Here is a 7,892-nt window from a genome sequence, read left to right as displayed (position 1 = left end):
TCAGAATTTATTAAATTTAATTTAACATTTATTATCTACTTTTTGCAAGGAAGTCTATGTTTGGCACTTGGGGATGCAGAAAAAAATAGTCCCTGATATCAGTGAAGTTACATTCTAATAGAGGATATAACTATATTTGCTGATATATAACTCACACACACACTGTATTCTAACCTATCCCCACACCATGATCTCCTATATATTTACATTATTATTATTTCTACATCTGGGTCTAGAGTCATTATTCTAGTGATTTTGAGAAAGGGAAACTGGCAAAACATTTCCCATTATCACCATGGCCTTTTGCTCTTCACTAAGGATTGTTCTAATCACAATTAAGAAGCTATTTGATAGAGTGCTGGACCTGGAATCAAGAAGCCCTGAATTCAAATCTGGTCCCAGACACTTACTAAACTGTGTGATCCTGGGCAAATCACTTAGCCTGTTTTCCTCAGTTTCCTCAACTGAATGTAGGGGATAATAATAATACTTATCTCACAGGGTTGCTGTGAGGATCAAGTGAGATATTTGTAAAAAAAAAAAAAAAAGCACTTAGCACAGTGCATGTCATGTGGCCAGTGCAATAAGAGTGCTTATTTCTATTTCCTGCCCCTTACCTTCCCATTTCTCTTTTCTTCCTCCTACACATGAGGATGGGGGTGCACAAGATGTGTCCGTGGATATGCAGGTCAGGATTTCTCTATTTCCCTTGCTATTTTCCATGAGAGAGACCTCCTGCTCACTATGTGGGGAATTGGGGCATTGGAGTCATGTGCCTGGAGCTAACTTTGGAGACTAGGACTGCCAACTATTCAGTGACCACAGCCTGCTTTGGTCTGAAACTTTATCTGCCATTTCTGAAACTGTACACCAGTGAGCCAGACCATAGAAGGAGGAGCACAATGCCCAGTTTCCCTAAATCCTAGCAGCTAGAGATCCAAAGGGCAGAGATTAGTGTAGCAGGGGCAGGTCTGGAATGGCAGGAATGGGAAGCACTGAAATTCCTTTCAATTGGTGAGACAATGGGCTGTAATTCCCTGGGTTTACTTTCCTATACTTTGATCTATTTATTTTTTTAATCTATCTATTAATAGATTTCTAATAATATCTATTATTTAATCTATCTATTAATCTATTTGATCTGTCTAAACTTTAATAAATTTTTTTAAGGTGGTCCTGTTCTCGTTGGCTCTTCTCCTCCCCAATCCCTTCTTCTCATTTCTTACCCCTTTCCCTTTAGGGACTTGCTTATTGGTTCCTTTTTCTTTCTGGCTTTTATCTTTTTATATTATTTCTTCCCCTTCTTTTTTTCTCTCAGTTAGGTGGAATCCTCCCTTCCTCTCCTGCCCTTCAATTAGTTATATTCATTAGGTTTGGGCTTTTTTTTTTAAAGATAAGGGTTTCAACTACTAGCTCTGTATCCCACAAGGATCATAAAGAAGGGAGCATCTAGGTGGTGCAGTGAATAGAGCACCAGACCTGAAGTCAGGAGGACCTGAGTTCAAATTCGGCCTCAGACAATTAACACACACACACACACACACAAAACTAGCCATGTGACCTTGGGCAAGTCACTTAACCCTAATTGCCCTCCAAAAAGCAAAAAAAAAAAAAAGGAGGGGGAGGGAAAGGACTAACATGTACAAAAATATTTAGAACAGTTCTTTTTGTGGTGGCAAAGAATTGGAAACTGGGAGGATGCCCATCAATTAGGGAATGGCTGAACAAGTTGTGGTGTATGGATGTAATGGAATACTGTTGTGCTATAAGAAATGATGAACAGACAGACTTCAGAAAAAAAACTTACATGAACTGATGCTGAGTGAAGTGAGCAGAACCAGGAGAGCACTGTACACAGTAACAACAACATTGTGCAATGATCAAGTTTGATAGACTTAGCTCTGACTTAGCTCTTCTCAGAAATACAATGATCTAAGACAGTTCCAAAAGACTCATCATGGAAAATGCTATCCATATCCAGAGAAAGAACTATGGAGTCTGAATGCAGACTGAAGCATATTAGTTTCTCTTTTTTTCTTTCTTGTGGTTTTCCCCTTTTCTTCTGATTCTTCTTTCACAAAATGACTAATGTGGAAATATATTTAATATGATTATATATATATATATATATATATATAGCCTATATCAAGTTGTATTCCATCTTGAATGCTGAAAACTAAAAATAAATAAGTAAATGAAAATTAAAGACAAGCAAACAAAAAGAGAAGCTGAGAAAGGGATGGGGAAACTAAGGTGGTGGGAGAAGAAAGAACCCATCATGAAAAAGTCCTGAGGAATACAGCATGGTATTAAAAGGAAGGGAGGAATGGGTTAGATATCTTCCTTAAATGGAGGTCCTAGAAGGAGCCCACCATCCTCCAATCAAACAAAGGGGTCCCAGGAGCAGAGAGTACTTTCAAGATGTAAGCTCCAGGGTTGTGTAATCTTCCACAATGAGGAGTTTCTGGTATAGGATGGAGAAAGCCAGAGGTGTCCAGTCTGGTGGGAAATAAAGAGTGAATTGAATTATTTCCAAATTGTAATAGTAAGCATATTTTTGCCTATCAGAATGGCATTTAGTAATACTGAAAAAAATTGTCCATCATTTTCTATTCTGTATCTCATGATAAAACCATACACCTAAAACTGAAAGGGAAACTCAGATGTCTTCTCCAACCCCTTCATTTTACACAAATTAACTGAGAAGCTCAAGGATATTAAGTGATTTGCCCAGTCATACAGACAGGAAGCATGAGAGGTGCAACTAGAACCCAGGCCCTCTGATTCTACAGTTAGAGCTCTTTCCTTTGGATCATCAATCAGATGCAAAGAGGAGTTCCTTGAAAAATACTATTGCTAACAAGGTTACCTAATGTTAAGTTGTATGGGGTATACCATGTGTAGTGATTTCTAATTGTAAGAAAGGAATGCAAATTGTATTCAAAGACTATGCCTGTTTTGCTGAGGAAAAAAAGGGACCTGATGAAGGGGAAGTAATAATAATTACTATTATTGTTATGATTATGGCTAGCATTCATATAGAGCTACTATGTGCTAGGCACTGTGCTAAGTGCTTTACAAATATCATTTCATTTGATTCTCATGACAACCCTGGGATGTAAGTGCTATTTTATCCCCATTTTACAGTTGAGGCAACTGAGGCAGAGGTTAAGTGACTTGGCCAGGGTCACACAGCTAGAAGTGCCTGAGTCTGGATTTAAACTCAGTCCAGGCCTAACACTCTATCCACCTAGCTATCTAATGAAAGGCCAATGTGGTAGAAAGAGCTGGATTTGGAGTCAGAGGCCCTGGATTTAAATCACGACTTACTCAAATTACCTTGGGCTGGTTGCTTCCCCTCTTTCATCTTCATTTAATTCACCAGTAAAATGATGGGGATGATTCTATTGATAAAACATGCTACCAGTTTCAAAGGATATTTATGCAGTGAACAAAAACGGGAGCTGCTCAAATGAGAAGACACATTTCTGCAAGGGGGAGATGCCTTCCAGGTCAGTGGTGGATCATGGTGCCCTGAGTAAGTTAACTCTCCCAGAGAATCTCTAAGAGAGACAGTTGATACTAACTAAGTAGAGAGTTACCCTAGGACGTGGTCTGTCCCACAGCAAACAGGAATGTATTAGCAAAGAATTGAGTCTCCTGACAGAAATCTTCATACTCAGAGGGAGCCGATAGATGCCACTAAGAATGCTGTCGTTGCATTTGGAATTAAAAGACCCAAGTTCAGTCCCTGACTCTTTCATTTATTAGTTGAGTGATCTTGAGAAAGTCAAACTTCCCTGGGCCTCTGCTTCCTTATCTGTATGGATAAATGAAGAAGTTAACACATTTCAAGCTGGAAGAGAATTTAGGGGTCACTTAATCCAACCCTTTCAAGTTTCCATATGAAGAAACTAAGACCCATGAGGAAGCTAGGTGGTGCAGTGAATAGAGCACCAGCCCTGGCCCTGGAGTCAGGAGGACCTGAGTTCAAATCCAACCTCAGACACTTAACACAAAACTAGCTATGTGACCTTGGGCAAGTCACTTAACCCCAATTGCCCTACCTTCCCCCCTCCAAAAAGCAAAAGAAAAAAAGAAATCAGAGGATCTGGGTTCAAGTTCTTGCTATACCACTTATTAGTGATGTAACCTTAGATAAGTCACTTAAATTTTCTGAAAAAAGACATGGACACAAATAGGTACAATAACAGGGTAGAATATGGTAAAGACAAATGATGGGCCCAAATGAAATTATATAAGAAATATGAAAAAGTATAGTTCACATTCAGCTGGGCTGATTAGGGAAGGCTTTACAAAAGAGGGTGCCACATACACTAGATCTTCATGATAAAAAGTTATAAAAAAAATAGAAAGATTTCCAAAGATGAAGATGTGGAGGGACTACATTTCAGGCAAGGGGCAATACACAAGGTTGGGAATGTAGGATGAAGATGACTCATCTACTTTGACTAGATACAGGGGTGGGGAACCTGTGGCCTCAAGGCCACACATAACCCTCTAGGTCCTCAAGTGCAGCCCTTTGACTGAATTCAAACCTGACAGAACAAATCCCCTTAATAAAAGGATTTGTTCTGTAAAACTTGGACTCAGTCAAAAGGCCTCACCCAAGGACCTAGAAGGCCACATGTGGCCTCGAGGCCACAGGTTCTCTACCCGTGGGCTGCCTAGAATATATAGTATGTGACAAGGAATAGAGGAAAATAAGAGTGGAAAGATAGGATGGTCCTAGATGGTTGATGGCTTTAAATGGCAAGCTAAGAAGTTTCCATTTTATCCTGTAGGGAGCCACTGATAATTTTTTTTGGAGGGGCAGTTGGGGTTAAGTGACTTGCCCAAGGTCACACGGCTGGTAAGTGTTGAGCATCTGAGGCTGGATTTGAACTCAGGTCCTCCTGACTCCAGGGCCAGAGCTCTATTCATTGCCCCACCCAGCCGTCCCCCCCACTGATAATTTTTTAAGTGTTCCTCTTTGTCCTAACTGAAGAGGGAAACCATTTTAAATCAGTTAAAATGTGATTCACCACTCATCATCTTTTTGTTCCCCTCAGTGGTCTTAGTTTAACTATTAAGAAATAGCTCTTCACATATAATTTGTTTAGCATTTTGTGCATAAGCCTTCATCACCTTGTGAACATACCTGAAAAACAAAGACATATGACCATTGGTTTTGGTAAACTAAACTCTTGTAAAAGATCTGTAGAGGCTTAGTATTTCATTTCTTATTCTTACATGAAGAAGTGCATCATTACTGTTGAGTGAGAGCAGCAGATGCTACAAAATTAGAGTGCATCCAAGTTCATTTTATCATGCTTATCAACCATTGTGGGTAGGATATTTATTTAATGCCTTAAATCTTAGTTCCACAAACAGAAACTAATTAACAGTTATGTCCCCTGGGATCTCCATCTTGCTATGTGCTTTACAATTGCAAATTTTATTTATCTTAGAAACAGAAAATTGCTTCAGATAAAATAAATTGAACTTAATCATCCTGTGACACTTATATTCAGAATCAGAAATAAATTCAGTTAATGATATACAAAATTAAGACAAGATAAAAGAGAGAAATTAATAAAAATGATGGGATATGAGAAGGAATGACTACTATTAAGGTTTTCTAGTTTCATATCACATGAAGAAAAGTAATGATTTCCTGGACCTGAAAGAGTACAAATATAAGCTGTTCCTTTAGAGCATTTGCAGTTTTACTTTATAATCTTGAAAAAATCTTGAAATATCAATAATATGCTGATTGTGTCCACTACAAATTTGTTATTATTTTATCTAATCTTGGACCTTCATTGAAGCAAAGCATTCACTTTACTCCTCTATAGTAGATTCACTATCCCTCTCTCCACAGAGGCTGTTTCAAACCTGATTGTCTCTTTTCAAGCCTCAAGACACCCCCTTCTCTGCTGAGGACCTCAGAACTTCAGTGTGACCCTTGACTTCTCACTGTTACCTATACGTGTCAAATCAGTTGTCATGTTGTCATTTCTTTCTTCACAATATCTCTGTTATATGTCCCCTTCTCCCTATATACATAGCCACTATTCAAGTTCAGGAATTCATCATCTCACATAGACTACTGTGAAAGCCTTCTCTCTGCCTCAAGTCTTACCCCACTCCAACCCATCTACTACTCACCTAGGTCTTATCATGTCACCCTCCTACTCAATTAGTTCCAGTACTTTCTTATTATTAGGAACAAATATAAACTTATTGTTTGGCATTTGAAACTGAATAGATAATTAATTTGTGAAATTATGAAATGGGTGTAGGCTGGTTTTTGGGGGGTACTCTCCAGAAAAGAACATGATTGGCAGAGGAAAATAGAATAGGAATTGTGCTTTAATAAGGCATGGAGATAAGCAGCAAAAAGTAAAGAGGGATAGAGAGGCAGACAGAGTGGCTTGGGGACAGAGAAATGAGATGGTGAAGGCAGGCAACACAGGGGAAAGAATGGAGAAGGGGAGAGGCAGAGAGTATCATTCACACAACCATGAATTCAAGTTGGGAGCATTGAGAGGTGAGGACCCAAAGGCAATTGAAAATTGCTCTGGGGCAAAAGTGGAAGGTCTCATTCTTATAGGGTTTTCCTGTCTGTTCCACCTTGGGATTAGTTCACTAACATATCTAAATCATCTCAAAGTTACTGGTAAAATTTCAGTCATCATCTCAAAGTTTTCAGCACCTTGTTGATGATTTGCTGGTCTAGAATTGCAAAGGTCTGGATTTTGTCTGAAATTTACACATCACAGATTGAGAATCTTGACAAGCAGCTCCTAAGTGTTTTCCCCTTATTCAGCATATATTACCAAGATATGAATTTGTAGCAGCAACCACGCTGGTATACCCAGGATGGCTGCTAGTATGGGTCTGCTTTACTAGGAAAGATAGCTGTTTAAGGGGTCAACAATCTTTTTTTTTTTTAATTACATTCACTAGTTCAGGGGAAAGGTCAGTACCCTGAACTTCAGAGAAAATAGAAACAGAAAATATAGAGAAAATACAAGCAGAGAAATAAAGACCAACAGATTAGGGCCTCTAACTGTCTGAGAGATTAGCACAGATCAACAGACAGATTCAACTATCTGGCCAAGGCAATACATACATGGTTACCACAGACAGAAGCACCAACATCTGGGTTTTTCAAAGCAGGGGGAGGGGCTCCTTAATGGCTACCCAGGATCTCATCTGGTCAGATCACAAGAAGACTTTTCCATTGAGTGAAGCCCAAAGCAAAATGCTAACCTCAAAATATATATAACCTTTTTAGAGCCAGAGGGCATCACAACACTCATGACCCAGTGACTAATTAGAAATTAACAAAAGGTATGAAAGCCTTCCTACAAACAAGTCTCCATTAAGCAAGCTTCCCTTAATAGGCTCCATGTGAAGCCTATCTGTGGGAGGGGAAGATCTTATATCCCATTAAAGAATTTTAGCTAACATATGATGCAATCTATAAATTATGCTCCTTTGATCATTGGGATGGTTTGTACATGACTTCCAGGTTATCCTTTGTAATCTTATTTCCTGCTATTTTATTTCCTTTATACCAGCTACCTATAAAACTTACTTTACTGTATTGACTAGACTAGGGAGGGTGGTCAGGGGCACCAGAACAAGATCCAATTATAACACAGAAGCTCTCTAAAAATTTCCCCCTTCTCACCTTCATGTTCTTCTTATACTTCAGTGTCCTCAACACTCTATAATCCACCTACACTGTCCCACTTGCAGTTCCTCAAAGGCAATTTAAGTTACATAATGTCCACTGGGTCTCTTGCAGCAAGGCAATCTTTTTACACCTCCCTAATTGACTCACTACCCCACTCACCACAATGGCTTTTGCAAATGTCTTC

The 7,892-nt window shown here is 39.0% G+C and overlaps 1 long non-coding RNA gene across 1 annotated transcript; it reads right to left on the bottom strand.

Annotated features, from left to right (window-relative positions):
- Nucleotides 1-1,789: 1,789 nt before the first annotated feature.
- LOC138170107 (uncharacterized) lies at nucleotides 1,790-7,325 on the bottom strand. The gene is made up of 3 exons (XR_011170543.1): nucleotides 7,139-7,325; nucleotides 3,603-3,820; nucleotides 1,790-2,499 (listed from the first exon to the last, which is right to left on the bottom strand). It is a non-coding gene; the product is annotated as an uncharacterized lncRNA (long non-coding RNA).
- Nucleotides 7,326-7,892: the final 567 nt, after the last annotated feature.

Source organism: Petaurus breviceps, unplaced genomic scaffold, assembly GCF_028583685.1.
Source record: "Petaurus breviceps papuanus isolate PSGF00001 unplaced genomic scaffold, PetGlider_PUasm1.0 38, whole genome shotgun sequence".
In the NCBI taxonomy this organism is placed as follows: Eukaryota; Metazoa; Chordata; class Mammalia; order Diprotodontia; family Petauridae; genus Petaurus; species Petaurus breviceps.
Note: the sequence above shows the minus strand (reverse complement) of the source record. Positions and strands in the feature narration are given on the sequence as shown.